General features: G+C 35.7%; 1 long non-coding RNA gene across 1 annotated transcript in view; it reads left to right on the plus strand.

Annotated features, from left to right (window-relative positions):
- LOC138851530 (uncharacterized) overlaps positions 1-1588 on the plus strand; it is a 59228-nt gene extending 57640 nt beyond the window's left edge. The window contains exon 4 of the long non-coding RNA XR_011391267.1: positions 1191-1588. This is a non-coding gene — a long non-coding RNA (uncharacterized lncRNA). The remainder of the gene's footprint in view (positions 1-1190) is intronic.
- Positions 1589-16886: the final 15298 nt, after the last annotated feature.

Consider the following 16886-nt stretch of genomic DNA (forward strand, 5'->3'; position numbering starts at 1 on the left):
GTTCAGTCCACCAGTCTTGTTAAAAGTATAACATATTCGCGGAATCGAAGCTTATAAACTGCAGACAGATGAGGTGGAACAAGTATTAGGCGGAGACAACAGTGAAAAACCCGTCTAATGGAAGTAGGTTGTGCCTATAGGTTAGGTTAAGCACGACCTACTTCCACTAGTGGGTTTTTCCACTGTTGTCTGCGCCTTCACTTCATGTGTTTGCAGTACGTGCTGCACTTTTATAAAGATTGTTGGAGTAAACGCAGCTTTACCTTCCTGGAGTACTAGCAAGATAGTCTGAACACCTGGAGTACTAGGAAGATAGTCTGAACACCTGGAGTACTAGCAAGATAGTCTGAACATCTGAACACCTCTTGGCCTTGGTTCCATTACGATCATAGGCTAATAACAAGGGTACTAAGACCCACGTCAGGAAACACGACAAGTGTTTCCTGACGAATCATACCTAACCTAATACGGCTGGCTTAGTCGAGTTTACTAGCGTCAACATCACATCGATGTAAAAAGAAAATTGTCTGAAAACTCTTTGACTTCATCGGTATTCCACATATTAAAGACGGAGCTTTCAAAATGTCATCAATTTATCCTTTGTTAGATTTGGTCATTAACATTTATTCTTTTTCAATTTTGTTTCAGTTATGATAACTAGACTTGGTATTTTTCTATTTATTAAAATAAACTTTTTTATTTTTTTCTAAATTTTTAAATACTTTTTTGAATATTAATTAGTTATATTATTTTTTTTATTCCTTTATTTTCCTAAAGGGAGTAACATGGAGAATTCAACACCTTTCTGAGTTCCATTACTTACAGACTAAAATATTACACAAAACATTTTGATGAATAAATTCACTACAACACCTGATGGATTAATGATGGATTCTCTGAAATTTGAGCAGCAGTTCTGCAAGTGAAGGACGAGTGGCAAATGGTTTTTGAATGATAAAAGAAAAATTGAAAAATTATGGAAAAAAAATGTTTACTTATCGAAAAATAGTGAATAATTTTGGCAACAAGCGGATGTAATTAGCTTATTTCTATCATATTTCTAAGTATGTTTTCCCAAAAATGCAATTTTTTTGTTCTTGCTATCATCAGACATGATGACAATTCATGTGTTTTTTTTTCTCTCCAAATATTACGATTTTTATGATTGTTTCATTCTAAATACACTGCAGTGCAACTTTTCTGAGGACTCCATTCAAATTCAGAGAGTGATAAAAGCTAAGTCACGTGTGGGCTGTCAACATGTGTTGGAGGTTCGCTACACAGTGAAATGTGGCGCGCGATGACCGTAGACTTTTACAGGAAGCAAATTATATGTGTAAGTCAGAATTAAGTTATTAACATTTTTATTGTTGGCGAAAAGTATTTACAGGAGTGTCATGATTTTTGCACATGTTATTGAGTAATGATGGTTCTACTAGCATGTAAAGGGGATTTGCGATATTTTTTACTGCTTTGTTTTTATTGATTTTTTCTTCCCAAAAAATAAAAAAATCGTTAAAAAATGAATAAACTTCAGCATTTTTATTATGCGTTTGTACTAAGATTACCTAGACCTTATCTTTCACCTGATATCAACAAGAGTATTGTACATCTTACCAATTTTGTAGATAAGAGAGAGTTTTATGCCCTGTAGAACAAGGCATAAAACTATTTTTTTCTTTCTATCTTTTAAGGCAAAAATTCACTACAAACAGAGTGTGTAGGCTTCACATGCTGATTAAATCACTAAAAAAATTTGATTGAAATTGGACGAAAAATAAAAAATGATTTCGCTAGCCCCTGTCCTTTAGGTGACAGGAAGGAAGTGCACCACCTAAGAGGTTATAGATTCATTTTCAGAACAAGGAAGAGGAAAATAACCTTCAGGAAGAAGCAAGGAACAAGAAACAAGCAACGCTGGTTTTGCCAGAGAGTAAATACATTGTTGTAACTTAGTGCGACTCAGTGTGAATACCTCGCTAGTTACTATATTTTCTTTACGGTGAATATTACTTACTAAAGTCACTGAATGATTTTTTTTAGGTTGGGGGAGGGGTCGTCCTTTCTTGGTGGGAGACAGCTGGTCTGATAAAAGAAAATTCAGATGAAATAAGATATGTTCGGCAATATTAGGCTTATTGATAATACAATGTGAATTAAAAACCATGTTACTTTAATGCATAAGGAAAAATAAAATAAATCTAGAAAAGTGGGAGGACAAGCTAGAGGACACAAGTGATTTTTGGGGACCTGATATGCTGGTGGAGTGTAAGCAACGTTTATGAAGGGATTTAGAAACACCAAATTAGACTTCTGAAAATGGAAGCTCACTGTATTCACTCGAAAAGATGCAGTGTGGTTCGTGAGATCATTTAAATTGTGATGCTTCAGTACTTCAGATTAAACGGCTATTGAATGAGTGATGGTGAATGAGTTTCTTCTTTTGCGTAATCCGGTTATTGTAAAAGTTAAAAATTTAATAGAACATCCTCAAAAAGCATATCCTCACATATGGTACATAATCTATATTCTCTTACATACCTTACAATATAAATTTTCGTATTTTTTTCTTCATCGGTAAGAATTTTTCTTATTAAATACGTACAAAAGTTACAGAAAATTAAGGTTAATTCAAACTTTCGCTCATTAACTTTCGCTTGTTAGAGCAGAGACTTTCTAAAACATCGTATGGAAGAATGAAAAAAAAAGTCCAGAACTTCGTAAAGGTCAGCCTCTTAGTGTGAATATCAGTGGTATACAAAGCCGACAATTTCATAGACTACGGTGCTAATCACCTGCTCCTAGGCTGAGGGACTGATTACCTCGCTTTCCTCTGTCTTCTGTATATATTTCCAGTTTTCAGATTATGCCCATGTGATGCATTGATAAAAGCCCTGGATGTAGAAAAGTCTACAAGTAAAGATTCCCAGATGCTTCACATGTGTCTAATTCTTCTTTTCCTTAACAAATTATACCACTGGTGGGAATAGAACCGGTGATCAGAGAGTCTCAAAACTCCAGACGGTCTGGAGTTTTGAGACTCTCTGATCGCGGGTTCTATCCCGCCTGTGGTATGATTTGTTTGCAATCGTGTCATTGCGATTTCGTGAGTCAAGTTCTTTTTCTTAGTTTGCACTTCAAGGTGGTTACACTAACACTCCCCTGAGAGATGTTTATCGCTATATTTCCCCAGAGGTGCACTACTTGGCGCTTTAAATCCGTATGTGGTCGGCTATTTTTATATATATAAGGATGAAATCACAATAAAATGTGTGACTGCAAATATGAATAAAAATACCACAGTGGAATGAGGAAATAAAACCTGAGAGCTTTCGTGTACTTACACATCTTCAGAGGAATAAGAGTAAAACAGCAGCATATTCCGGATGTTTCAAAAAATATTTACTAGAAAAAATGTGGCTGAGTTGCGTGTGCTTTTTGTGTTGATTGTGTATTCTGTGAAATAAATTTTAAGTTTCTTCATGATGAATATTCCAGCTTAACTCAAATTTAAATTGTGTATGGCAGGATTGAGCTCGGCGGCTGGGGTTTTTAAAGGCGTTGAGCTCCTGCTCCAGGTCCCTCTCCTGATGTCATTGGCATCATCTGAGAAGTTTGCTCTCCAGCGTCATAAGCCTCTTCAAATATGTCTTTGCGATCTCTTGGCCGATTGATCTAAACTTTTAGAAGTGTTAAAGAGGGTTGTGTTGCATCGTTTAGGCCTCAAGAGTGTAAATGAGATCATTTTTGTGAAACACTAAGATATATTCCGAATGTCTTCCGATTTCAAATATTAAACAGTGTTAGACAGGGTTGAATTTTAGCTGCTGGGCTTCTTAAGGAAATATAGAATTACAACTTAACACCCTCTATTAAGATGCAGTTCAACACCCTTGTTAAGATGTAACTCAACACCCTGTGTTAAGATGTAACTCAACACCCTGTGTTAAGATGTAACTCAACACCCTGTGTTAAGATGTAACTCAACACCCTGTGTTAAGATGTAACTCAACACCCTGTGTTAAGATGTAACTCAACATTCTGTGTTAAGATGTAACTCAACACCCTGTGTTAAGATGTAACTCAACATTCTGTGTTAAGATGTAACTCAACACCTTCTTGATGATGTTAAGTTAGATTCAGAGCCTTCGGAAGATATCTTTACATGTACACAAATAACCTGTACACAGGAAAGAGAAGTTGTGACGAAGTTTCAGTTCAACCTGTACCATGGAGAAGTACAAATAGTTATTTGTGAAGGTTATTTGAGTATTGTTCCAGTCAAGGTATTGGGCCTTTTTCTTCTTTATGTTTACAAGTCCATGTGCGAATATCAAACTGTATCAATGTATGATTGGGTTATGTTCGAGCTCCTGGGCCTATTGAGCTGGTTAAAGTACAATTCCTCGGTCTGTTTAGTTGATTTATACACAACTTTTAAGGTCTCTCAAAGTTTGTAAGCTAAAGTTATCAGAAACGGGAAATATATCTTGTCCTCATAGCGACAGATGATGCATCTTGTATTTTCTTGAAATCATATATACAACTGACATGGCTGATTGCTTTCGTACTTCGTCTTGAAACCAAACATAGGTTACTTTATCCTTAAATGTTATCACTGAAAATTACATTGATGTAGTAATATGTATACTGTAAGTATTTTATGAAAAACTATCAAATATAAATATAATTTACTTTCTCCATATTCAAGCGTTTTTGTGGATTTTGTGTGTATATTTGTGCTCGTATATTAATATTCGTTAAGCCTTTAATCCCACTCGACCAGACTAAAGTAATCTGTGTATTAAGACTGAATTGATTCATGTAAACTGATATTTTTACATGCTTAATCATTACCTGGAGTTTACCTGGAGAGAGTTCCGGGGGTCAACGCCCCTGCGGCCCGGTCTGTGACCAGGCCTCCTGACACGTAATTTCCCCTAAGCTTAAAATAAACTTGTGTGAGCTTGGAATAGCTTATTTGTATCTATTATGTGAATACACAGTTCGTATCAGGTGAACATTTGAAGAGTCAGTCAAGCGTAGAACTCAATCATTCCACAAAGGTTTGAAAGCTACATTAAATTCGATATTTTTTTGTTAAAATGATCTCTTATTTATATCAATTTTCCTACTAGTTAATAAGTATTATACATATGTACATCACCTACCAGTTAATATGTATTATACATGCGTACATTACCTACCATTTAATATGTATTATACATACACCACTGCAAGTATTATGTATTTTTGAACAACTCACCTAACATTGTCTATGAATCTAAAATTTAAATTATTTTGTATACCTTAAGGGAAAAAATGCATCTCTTCTATAGCTGTTGTTGGTTAGGTGGTTATTGTTCACTGCGGCCAGGGCCTAGACCAGGTCTCCTTGTGGCTGGTATAATGAAGCAAGTGTTGGTGCAAGCAGGACACAGCCACACGCAAGTGCCACAACCTTGCTGTTCAGGCAATGTCTGGAAATCATAAAGTTTCCTCTCAACCGGGTTGAGATTCATTAATCAATTTATACCTTTCAAGATGGCTACGAATTGCCTCTTCAGTTATTGATTCCATAAATTTTCCTACTATGGAGGCAAGGCTTATTGGTTTATAGTTCGAAGCTAAGGATCTGTCACCTGTCTTGTAAACAGGTATTACATTAGTCATTTTCCACTTGTCAAGCACTATACCAGTTTGTAGTGATATATTGAAAAGATTAGCCACAGGTATACTTAGTTCTCCTTTACATTCATTTAAAACCCCAGCAAACAGCTCATCAGGGCCTGGGGATTTGTTGGGTTTTAATTTTTCTGATGAAAGTTAAGACACATGTGCAACATCTGGGTATCCATTGTAGACGTCTCGCCATCCAGTGACTTTATCAATACAGATTCTAGGACATAACGTGAAAACAGTAGGTGTGAGCAGCACCGTAGTTGTAGAGATTCTGGAGTACAGGTAAGGAGGCTGGCGCTTAAATAGGCGTCAGTAAATAGGGACGGGTAGCAGACGAGGGCATAGTCACTTGTAGGCGGGATTCCCTAGTGGAAGTAGGTCATACCCAAAGGTTCTGCTCACACCAACTCCAAGGCTGAGGGACTGATTACCTCAGCTTTTGTATATAGTTCTACTGTCTTCATGTTAAGTTCTAGAATCTGTATTGATAAAGCCACTGGATGGTGAAACGTCTATAATAAAGATACCCAGATGTTGTACATGTGTCTTAACTTTCATCTTGTCGGTATTATATACCTTTATAGCACAACTTGTCAGACACTACAATATCATTTAATTTCTCTATTTGTCTGAGGACCACGTGCATAGTTCATTTTCGTCCTGTTCGACATAATTTATTGTTTCTGGAAATTCGCTAGTATCTTCCTGAGTAAAAATTGAGAGGAAGTAGGTATTGAAAAGTTCACACATATCCTTATCACTGTCAGTGATCTGACCTGAGTTACTTCTGTATACCTGGAAGAAACCTTTTGGGTTAGTCTTCGAATCCCTCTTGACTTTAACCTTATAATCCCTTTTTGTTTTTCTTATTCCTTTTTTTTCTCTCTTTAATTGAATATATTGATTTCTTAACTGCTCTTCCCCTCTTTTGATACACCTATATGTGCCTCACTCTTGAAGATGTTTTACTCTATTGTTTATCCATTTAGGATCGTTTTTGTTAGATCTAATTTCCCTACTTAGAACAATATAAAACACCTCATATTGGCAACCATCATCACCTACCAGACCCATAATAAGGCCATCCCAATTTAGCCCACCCAGGTAATTTCTCGGTCCCATGAAGTTAGCCAAGTAGAAATTTGGGACAAAGACTTGATTGCAGTTATCTGGGTATTTCCATGACATATTGAAACCAAGTGATTTGTGATTGCTTTCCCCAAGCTCATCATTAACCTCAAGATTTAACTAGTGATTCTTGGTTGGCAAGAACCAAGTCAAGTACTTTGTTTCCTCTAGTTGGTTTTAAAAAGCAACGTTTTCATACCTAGATGCCTTATGAATTTCGTTCCATAGCAGCCTACCGCACTCACTATCAAGATGGACCTGACCAGCTTGTGCCTCTAGGTCAGTTGTCGTGCTCCTTCTTTAGGGAATGGGACCTGACCTGACTACCTTAACCCGGTAAGTGAACTAGACCTGCCTCGCATGGGCCAGTAGGCCTGATGCAGTGTTCCTTCTTTCTCATGTCATGTTCTTATTTTTTGGCTAATGCATATTAGGTCCAGAAAAATGCTTATTTGTTCCGTTTGCCAGCAAACAAATGATATAAAAATTTGAATCTTTGGAATCCGGACAATAACTAGGGAATGACTCATCAGATCGGCTTTAAATCTTTACCAAAGGTTTAATTTTGGTTGACATTAATCCCGATTTATCAGTTTTATTAAATAAATAGTGGTATTCACTTTTTCTTCAGTAACTAATGAATGTTCTTTCTGATTGTCTTCAAAATATTAGTAACGATACTTTCTGTAATAAAAATAATAACACATTTATTTAGGCTGAATTGGTGAAAATTTCAAATTTTAATGAAAGTTTTTGATGGTTAACTTTTACTATTGATGAACTTTATTAAAACAAAGTTTGTCTTTAACTTTGATCTTATGTAAGTTTCAATTTGCCAGTTTTATTAAGTTAATTGTTTCCCATATAATAACTAGTGAATGTCTCATCTGATCAACTTACAAACACAATTATTGATCAATCTTAATAAGATTTTTGTATTTATTTTAAGCTGCCTGAATGACAATTTAAATTTTTTTTTACAATTTTTATCAAATTGAGTCATTTTTTTTTTAATTATAGGATTTCATAGTATAAACACAGGATATGTGAAAAGCAAACTTGACAAAATATAAATCCATTGATTTACGGCGTTTTTAAATCTAACCAACGGACACTTTCAAATTTTTGGGAAAAATTATGAACAACATTTGCTTTATCACAAATTTTCGTTAATTATTCATGACTGTTGTACTGGATCAGCTTAGAAATTTCAAAACTTATATAAATTACATTGGCCAAGATTTATGAAACTATTGACACTCATTGGTGACCTTTGCAGTCCTATATTTTTGTTTCCGTGTTATTACAGGAGAAAGACTCCTCTGATCCCCCATCTTTTGCAACTTTTAACCACAATATCCAATATTTTTTTAACATATTGCATCCAATTAACTGGATCTAATGTTCTCATTTTACAGGCGATATATGACCCCTTCTGGTTTAGAGATTTCTTCTGATTACAGTATAACAGTTGTGAACAGCATCAGTCTTCAGTGGCTGATGCATCGTGTGAAACATGGCTGGAACATGTCTTGGCTTAGGACCATGTAGACACAAATTTTGATGGATTCTGTACAATAACTGGAAAATGCATGATCTGGTTGGCTTGAAACTTTTAGTGCTAATGTTTTTTTCCTCAAGGAAAACAATCTATTGATGCCAGGTTGTGTATATCATATTCCAGTTTTATTAATCACGTTACTTTCTATGAAACAACTGAAGAATCTTTATGCTGACCAGAAATAAATCAGTATTTGAATCAGATTATCTTGGGGTAAATCAGCTTTATGTTTTTGATGTGACTATAACATTTGTTATGTCCTCCATACATACATAAGTTTTTTTATTTTCTCTTTTTTGAAGTTGGTCAATCTTAAAGTAGAAAAAAAATTTCATTAAATTTACGTTGTTTAGGTCCCAGTTCCCTTTATTGAAAAAAATAAAATACTGCTTTTCATGGGATAATTTCTGAATAGCACATCTGATTATCTTCCAGTCATCCTTGTTCATGACGCCATAATACAAATTGTGACCGTCTTCAAGCTTCATGTGCTTGTGTATTTTGCGATACTGTCTCGGTGGGCTCTTTGTAAAGATCGAATTAGATTTGGACGTATATGTTATAATGTTAAAATTATATTGAAGAAATTTGGATATTAGTTTCCATATGATGACCTGTGACTGCCTCTTCTGATTGCCTTCAAATCTTCAACACTAATATTTAATTGCATTATCAACTTATGCCGCATTCTGCACTATTCCAGTCGCGATCATTGAGGCACAAGGGACTGGGATTAAGTAATTTGGATGCCTTCCTCGCATCACACAGCGACCTAAGTACGTTTGTTTTTCTTAACTATAGCAAAGGTAACTCAAGTTTTCACTTTCGCCAATTATGAATATAATTATAAGTGAATATATAGTGTGAAGTGAAAATCCTTGGAAATTAACTGAAATAAATTTATAGACAAAAGGAAAGTGTATAGTAGATAGCTGAGAGAGCGAGGTAAATACCACCATAAGATTGAATAACAGTGACACCCTTCTAGTACATGTATCTTATATGTTGACGTGTTTACATATCTTATGACCAAAGTTATAGAACTCATTCCCAGCATCCTGGAATAGCTCCCAGAACTTCCATTTCTCTGTGTCGCATAAGTTCATTACCTGGTATCTTAACCCTCGTCTTGTTCTCCACTCTCTCACACTATTTTCAACCAACTAACACTTTTATTTACCCTCCTGTCATCTCTAATAATTTATGTAGGACATCGTCAGCATATATGGCAGAAAAAAAACATCTATCAATGGAGAAAACATTTTATTAACAAAAACTCTACGTGGGATTTATCAAACACAAGACCTGCATATTAACAGTGGTGTACAAAATATATGGGAAGGTAAGATTCTGGTAGTCAGCACCTGACCTGACCTAGCTCCACCTCACCCATCCAGATGTTTCACACACACCTGGTATAATATATGCCAGAAACTTAGTCATTTCAGGAGTGGGCGAAACGCTGAATTATTAAAAAGGTTCTTTATCGAAATTGTCTCTTTTTTATATAACCATCTCCCTACTTACAATCATCCATTCGTGTCTCGTTCATTACAGCTTCACCTATGGTTCGCTTAATTTTCTAATTTTTTTTTCTTTTAACTCCCTCATTTGTTTCTCACCTTATATTTTAAGCATTTGTTCACTTTTATTCACCTTGCACATTCATTGGTTGTTCACATTAATCATTTAGTTTGCAAACCCTATTTCTCAGTGCTCCATAAGTGTAGTTATATTTCTCAGTGGTTCATAAGTGTAGTTATATTTCTCAGTGCTCCATAAGTGTAGTTATATTTCTCAGTGGTTCATAAGTGTAGTTATATTTCTCAGTGCTCCATAAGTGTAGTTATATTTCTCAGTGGTTCATAAGTGTAGTTATATTTCTCAGTGCTCCATAAGTGTAGTTATATTTCTCAGTGCTTCATAAGTGTAAGTATATTTCTCAATGCTTCATAAGTGTAAGTACATTTCTCAGTGCTTCATAAGTGTAAGTATGATATTTCTCAGTGTTTCATAAGTGTAATTATATTTCTCAATGCTTCATAAGTTTATGATAATTCTCAGTGCTCCATAAGTGTAAGTATGACATTTCTAAGTGCTCCATAAGTGTAATTATATTTCTCAATGCTCCATAAGTGTAAGTATGACATTTCAGGAATATATTTATAACCTTAATAAATTACAGACTATAGAACTTACTGAAATACTAAATGTACTTCTAAGAAAGACACACTTCTATGGGAGACATATATAAGAAAGACACTTATAAGAAAGACAGACCCCTAGGAAAGACACTTATAAAAAAGACATACGTATAAGAAAGAAACATTTGAAAAAAAGAAATACTTCTAAGAATGACACACTTCTAAGAATGACACACTTCTAAGAATGACACACTTCTAAGAATGAAACACTTCTAAGAATGACACACTTCTAAGAATGACACAGTTATAAGAATGACACAGTTCTAAGAATGAAACACTTCTAAGAATGACACACTTCTAAGAATGACACAGTTATAAGAATGACACAGTTCTAAGAATGAAACACTTCTAAGAATGACACATTTCTAAGAATGACACACTTCTATGAATGACACACTTCTAAGAATGACACACTTCTAAGAATGAAACACTTCTAAGAATGACACACTTCTAAGAATGACACAGTTATAAGAATGACACAGTTCTAAGAATGAAACACTTCTAAGAATGACACATTTCTAAGAATGACACACTTCTATGAATGACACACTTCTAAGAATGACACAGTTCTAAGAATGACACAGTTCTAAGAATGAAACACTTCTAAGAATGACACATTTCTAAGAATGACACACTTCTATGAATGACACACTTCTATGAATGACACACTTCTAAGAATGACGCACTTCTAAGAATGACACACTTCTAAGAATGACACACTTCTAAGAATGACACACTTCTAAGAATGACACACTTCTAGGAATGACGCACTTCTAAGAATGACACACTTCTAAGAATGACACACTTCTATGAATGACACACTTCTAAGAATGACACACTTCTAAGAATGACACACTTATAAGAATGACACACTTCTAAGAATGACACACTTCTAAGAATGACACACTTCTAAGAATGACACACTTCTAAGAATGACACACTTCTAAGAATGACACACTTCTAAGAATGACACACTTCTATGAATGACACACTTCTAAGAATGACACACTTCTAAGAATGACACACTTCTAAGAATGACACACTTCTAAGAATGACACACTTCTAAGAATGACACCCGCCCAAGAATGACACACTTCTAAGAATGACACACTTCTAAGAATGACACACTTCTAAGAATGACACACTTCTAAGAATGACACACTTCTAAGAATGACACACTTCTAAGAATGACACACTTCTAAGAATGACACACTTCTAAGAATGACACACTTCTAAGAATGACACACTTCTAAGTTATCTAACGTTTCTAATAATTCATTAACTGTGTATATTTACAACTTTACACATTCAGTTATTAAATTTCTTGGAGATAATCAATTTCATGAAATAAGTCAGTGTTAAAGATTTTAATCCGATGATAATAGGCATTATTTATTACACGGAAAATCGGTTTCACAGTTTATTTCATAAATTATACAAAATAGGACTTGTGGTGCCCCAAAAAACAAGGTAAAGCAAGTGTTGGTAAAGCAACTTGTATTGAAAGTAGAAAGCAGAGTCAGTCTCCAGTTATCACATGTTTGCCAATGAATCGATTCTTGTATTTACCAAATTTAGTTCGACAAACTTTCCCTGCACAAACTAAGTTTAGTGGTTAATGTCCTGGCTGCAAGAGGAAAATTCTGATACAAATATTTTTACATCAGATTGGCAAGTGTTCACATATATGGATGAATTTCACTCTCACTTCACTTCCACAGTGGACGAAACTTTTCTTTACCGCTTAATCTTTGCATTAGAGAGTTTTAATGCTATCATCGCCATTCCAGGAAGCCAGAATAGGTTCCATAACTTTGGTCATAAGTTACTACACATACCAATAATTCAAGGAAACTTAAAGTTACGACCGTGGATAAGATATTCTTGTGTTATAGGCAGAATAAAAATGTATTTTGTATGAAGAAAAAAATCTGTCAACAACTTAAAGGTTCGCTTTTATTGAAACCTAAACAAAAAATATAGGAATTCCTAATTGAGTAACCTATCCAAAAACTGAATGATGCAGTTTAATCTCAACGGAAAAAAGGAGAAAAGTTTTACAATGTATTACTTAATAGGCGATGAAGAAAAACAGATAAGGAAAAACTTTGTAACAATAAGAAACATAGAACAATGGAACTTATCAGAGAATCAAAAAGCTAGAAATTAGAAATATAAGTAAAGAGTAATAATTACACAGCAATTTTGATGAATAATATCTGTGTTACTATATTCTTCTTCTGTGTTACTATATTCTTCTTCTGTGTTACTATATTCTTCTTCTGTGTTACTGTTCTCTTCTTCCATATTGCTGTACTCTTCTTCCGTGTTACTGTACTCTTCTTCTGTGTTACTGTATTCTTCTTCTGTGTTACTGTTCTCTTCTTCTGTGTTACTGTATTCTTCTTCTGTGTTACTGTTATCTTCTTCCATATTGCTGTACTCTTCTTCCGTGTTACTGTACTCTTCTTCTGTGTTACTGTATTCTTCTTCTGTGTTACTGTTCTCTTCTTCTGTATTACTGTACTCTTCGTCTGTGTTACTGTTATCTTCTTCCATATTGCTGTACTCTTCTTCCGTGTTACTGTACTCTTCTTCTGTGTTACTGTTATCTTCTTCCATATTGCTGTACTCTTCTTCCGTGTTACTGTACTCTTCTTCTGTGTTACTGTTATCTTCTTCCATATTGCTGTACTCTTCTTCCGTGTTACTGTACTCTTCTTCCGTGTTACTGTACTCTTCTTCCGTGTTACTGTACTCTTCTTCCGTGTTACTGTACTCTTCTTCCGTGTTACTGTACTCTTCTTCCATGTTACTGTACTCTTCTTCCTTGTTACTGTACTCTTCTTCCGTGTTACTGTACTCTTCTTCCGTGTTACTGTACTCTTCTTCCGTGTTACTGTACTCTTCTTCCGTGTTACTGTATTCTTCTTCTGTGTTACTGTACTCTTCTTCCATATTGCTGTACTCTTCTTCCGTGTTACTGTACTATTCTTCCGTGTTACTGTACTCTTCTTCCGTGTTACTGTACTCTTCTTCCGTGTTACTGTACTCTTCTTCCGTGTTACTGTACTCTTCTTCCGTGTTACTGTACTCTTCTTCCGTGTTACTGTACTCTTCTTCCGTGTTACTGTACTCTTCTTCCGTGTTACTGTACTCTTCTTCCGTGTTACTGTACTCTTCTTCCGTGTTACTGTACTCTTCTTCCGTGTTACTGTACTCTTCTTCCGTGTTACTGTACTCTTCTTCCGTGTTACTGTACTCTTCTTCCGTGTTACTGTACTCTTCTTACGTGTTACTGTACTCTTCTTCCGTGTTACTGTACTCTTCTTCCGTGTTACTGTACTCTTCTTCCGTGTTACTGTACTCTTCTTACGTGTTACTGTACTCTTCTTCCGTGTTACTGTACTCTTCTTCCGTGTTACTGTACTCTTCTTACGTGTTACTGTACTCTTCTTCCGTGTTACTGTACTCTTCTTCCGTGTTACTGTACTCTTCTTACGTGTTACTGTACTCTTCTTCCGTGTTACTGTACTCTTCTTCCGTGTTACTGTACTCTTCTTACGTGTTACTGTACTCTTCTTCCGTGTTACTGTACTCTTCTTCCGTGTTACTGTACTCTTCTTCCGTGTTACTGTACTCTTCTTACGTGTTACTGTACTCTTCTTCCGTGTTACTGTACTCTTCTTACGTGTTACTGTACTCTTCTTACGTGTTACTGTACTCTTCTTACGTGTTACTGTACTCTTCTTACGTGTTACTGTACTCTTCTTACGTGTTACTGTACTCTTCTTACGTGTTACTGTACTGTTTTCCTGTGTTACTTTACTGGCCTTCTGTGTAACTGTATTGTTCTGTATCACTGTACTGGTCTTCTGTCTTACTCTGCTATATTGTTCTTATGTGTTGCTGTACTGAGCTGTACTGGTCTTCTGTGTTGCTGTACTGTAATCTACTGGTCATCCTTGTGACTGTGCCGTTCTTCTACGTTACTGTTCTGTTCTTCTGTGTTCCTGTACAGTACTGTTCTTCTGTGTTACTCTACTGTACTGTTTTTCTGTGTTACTGAACTGTACTGTTCGTCTATGTCACTGTACTGTTCATCTGCATTACTGTACTGTGCTGTTCATTTGTGTTTCTGTACTGTACTGTTCTTTGTTTCTGTGCTACTCTTCTGTGTTGCTGTACTGGTCTTCTGTCTTACTCTACTGCATTGTTCTTCTGTGTTACTGTACTGAACTGTACTGGTCTTCTGTGTTACTGTACTGGGCTGTACTGGTCTTTTTTGTTACTGTACTGTACTCTACTATACAGTGTTACTGTACTGTACTCTACTGGAAATCGGTGTTACTGTATTGGTCTTCTATGTTACTGTTCTGTTCTTCTGTGTTACTGTACTGAACTGTTCTTCTGTGTCACTGTACAGTTCCTCTGTGTTACTATACTGTACTTTTCTTTTGTGTTACTTTACTGCACTGTTCTTTTGTGTTACTGAACTGTACTGGTCTGATCTTCTGCGTTATTGTACTGTACTGTTCTTCGGTGCTACTGTACTAGTCTCTTTTACTGTGATGTACTTTACTGTTCTTCTCTGCTTCTGCGTTTCTGTACTGGTCTTTTGTGTTACTGTGCTGTTCTGGTCTTCTGTTATTGTACTGTACTGGTCTTCTGTGTTACTGTACTGGTCATCTGTGTTACTGTACTGGTCATCTCTGTTACTGTACTGGTCATCTGTGTTACTGTACTGTACTGGTCTTATGTGTTACTGTACTGTACTGGTCATCTGTGTTACTGTACTGGTCATCTTTGTTACTGTACTGTACTGGTCTTATGTGTTACTGTACTGTACTGGTCATCTGTGTTACTGTACTGGTCATCTGTGTTACTGTACTGGTCTTATGTGTTACTGTACTGTACTGGTCTTATGTGTTACTGTAGTTTACTGGTCTTCTTTGTTACTGTACTGTGCTTTTATTCTTTGTTATTGTACAGTACTGGTCTTCCGTGTTACTGTACAGTACTGGTATTTTGTATTAGTGTATTGTACCGGTCTTCTGTACTACTACTGGTCTTATATGTTACTGTACTGTTATAGTCTTCCATCTTACTGTACTGTACTGGTGTTTTGTGTTACTCTACTGGTTTTCTGTGTTACTGTACTGGTATTCTGCGTTATTTTACAGTACTGGTCTTGTATGTTGCAGAATTGTTATTGTGATATACATTTACTGTGTTATTGTATTGTTCTTCTGTATTGCTGTATGTTTTATGTTTTGCATACTTTTTACGTGTTATTAATGCTGCTTTATGCGTTACTATGCTGTTTAATGTGTTATTCTAATTTTTATGTATTACTCTTCTGTTTTATATGCCACTAAATTGTTTAATGTATCTATTTATTGTTTTATGTGTTACTGTACTGTCGTATGTGTTACTTTACTGTTTTATGTGTTACTATACTGCTTTATGTGTCAGTAAACTGCTCTGTGTCTCAATTTAATGTTTTGTGTGTTACAATACTGTTTTGTGTGTTTCTACACTCTATTGTGTTTCTATATTTCTTTATGCATCACTATACTGTTTTACGTCACGGTTCTTACGTATTACTGTACTTGTCTTTTGTCTTTTGTATTAATGTACTTATTGTAAGTAACTATAGTCTTCTTACTTGTAAATTGTCTGTTTATACCGACGTATTGTGGTAAAGGTCACACATATACTAAACTGTTACAGTGTTTTGCTCTGCCGATTTTCCGTGTGTCTTTACCGTTCTTGTATGTTAAATGCTGCATCGACACCATGCCCAGCCCTTCTAAGGCAGGGTAGGTGCCTGAGTCCGAGCTTGTAGCTCACAAGCCTCTCATTCCCATTAGCCCACTTGGGGCGGGGATGGCAGACCAGAGAGGCCTAGCTTGTGGCTAGGCCTGGGGACAGTTGGTCCCAAAGATGAGAAGGTACTTCTGCCTCCTCCCATGGGAGACTTAGGTCTCAGATACTCCCTAAAGAGGGAGCCAAGGCCGGGCCACCACTTGGAAAAGTCCCGGGCCGGGAGAGTACCGGCGAATCTTTAATAATAAATAATAATAATAAGTTAAATGGTGGCTGTGTCCTGCATCATTTTTCCTCAGATATTCTTCCATTAATGAATATCATCTAATGTATAAAAAAGTTTAGGTGGAAAATTTGTAACGTTTTGTATTGATTTATAATGCAATAGAGAAAATCATACTGACCCTAAAGGTTTAAGGTGAAGGAGAACCAATAAAAATAATAAAACAGAAAATACTTCTATGCATTTAGAGTAGTTGAGG

The sequence above is a fragment of the Cherax quadricarinatus genome, unplaced genomic scaffold, assembly GCF_038502225.1.
Source record: "Cherax quadricarinatus isolate ZL_2023a unplaced genomic scaffold, ASM3850222v1 Contig895, whole genome shotgun sequence".
Taxonomy (NCBI): Eukaryota; Metazoa; Arthropoda; class Malacostraca; order Decapoda; family Parastacidae; genus Cherax; species Cherax quadricarinatus.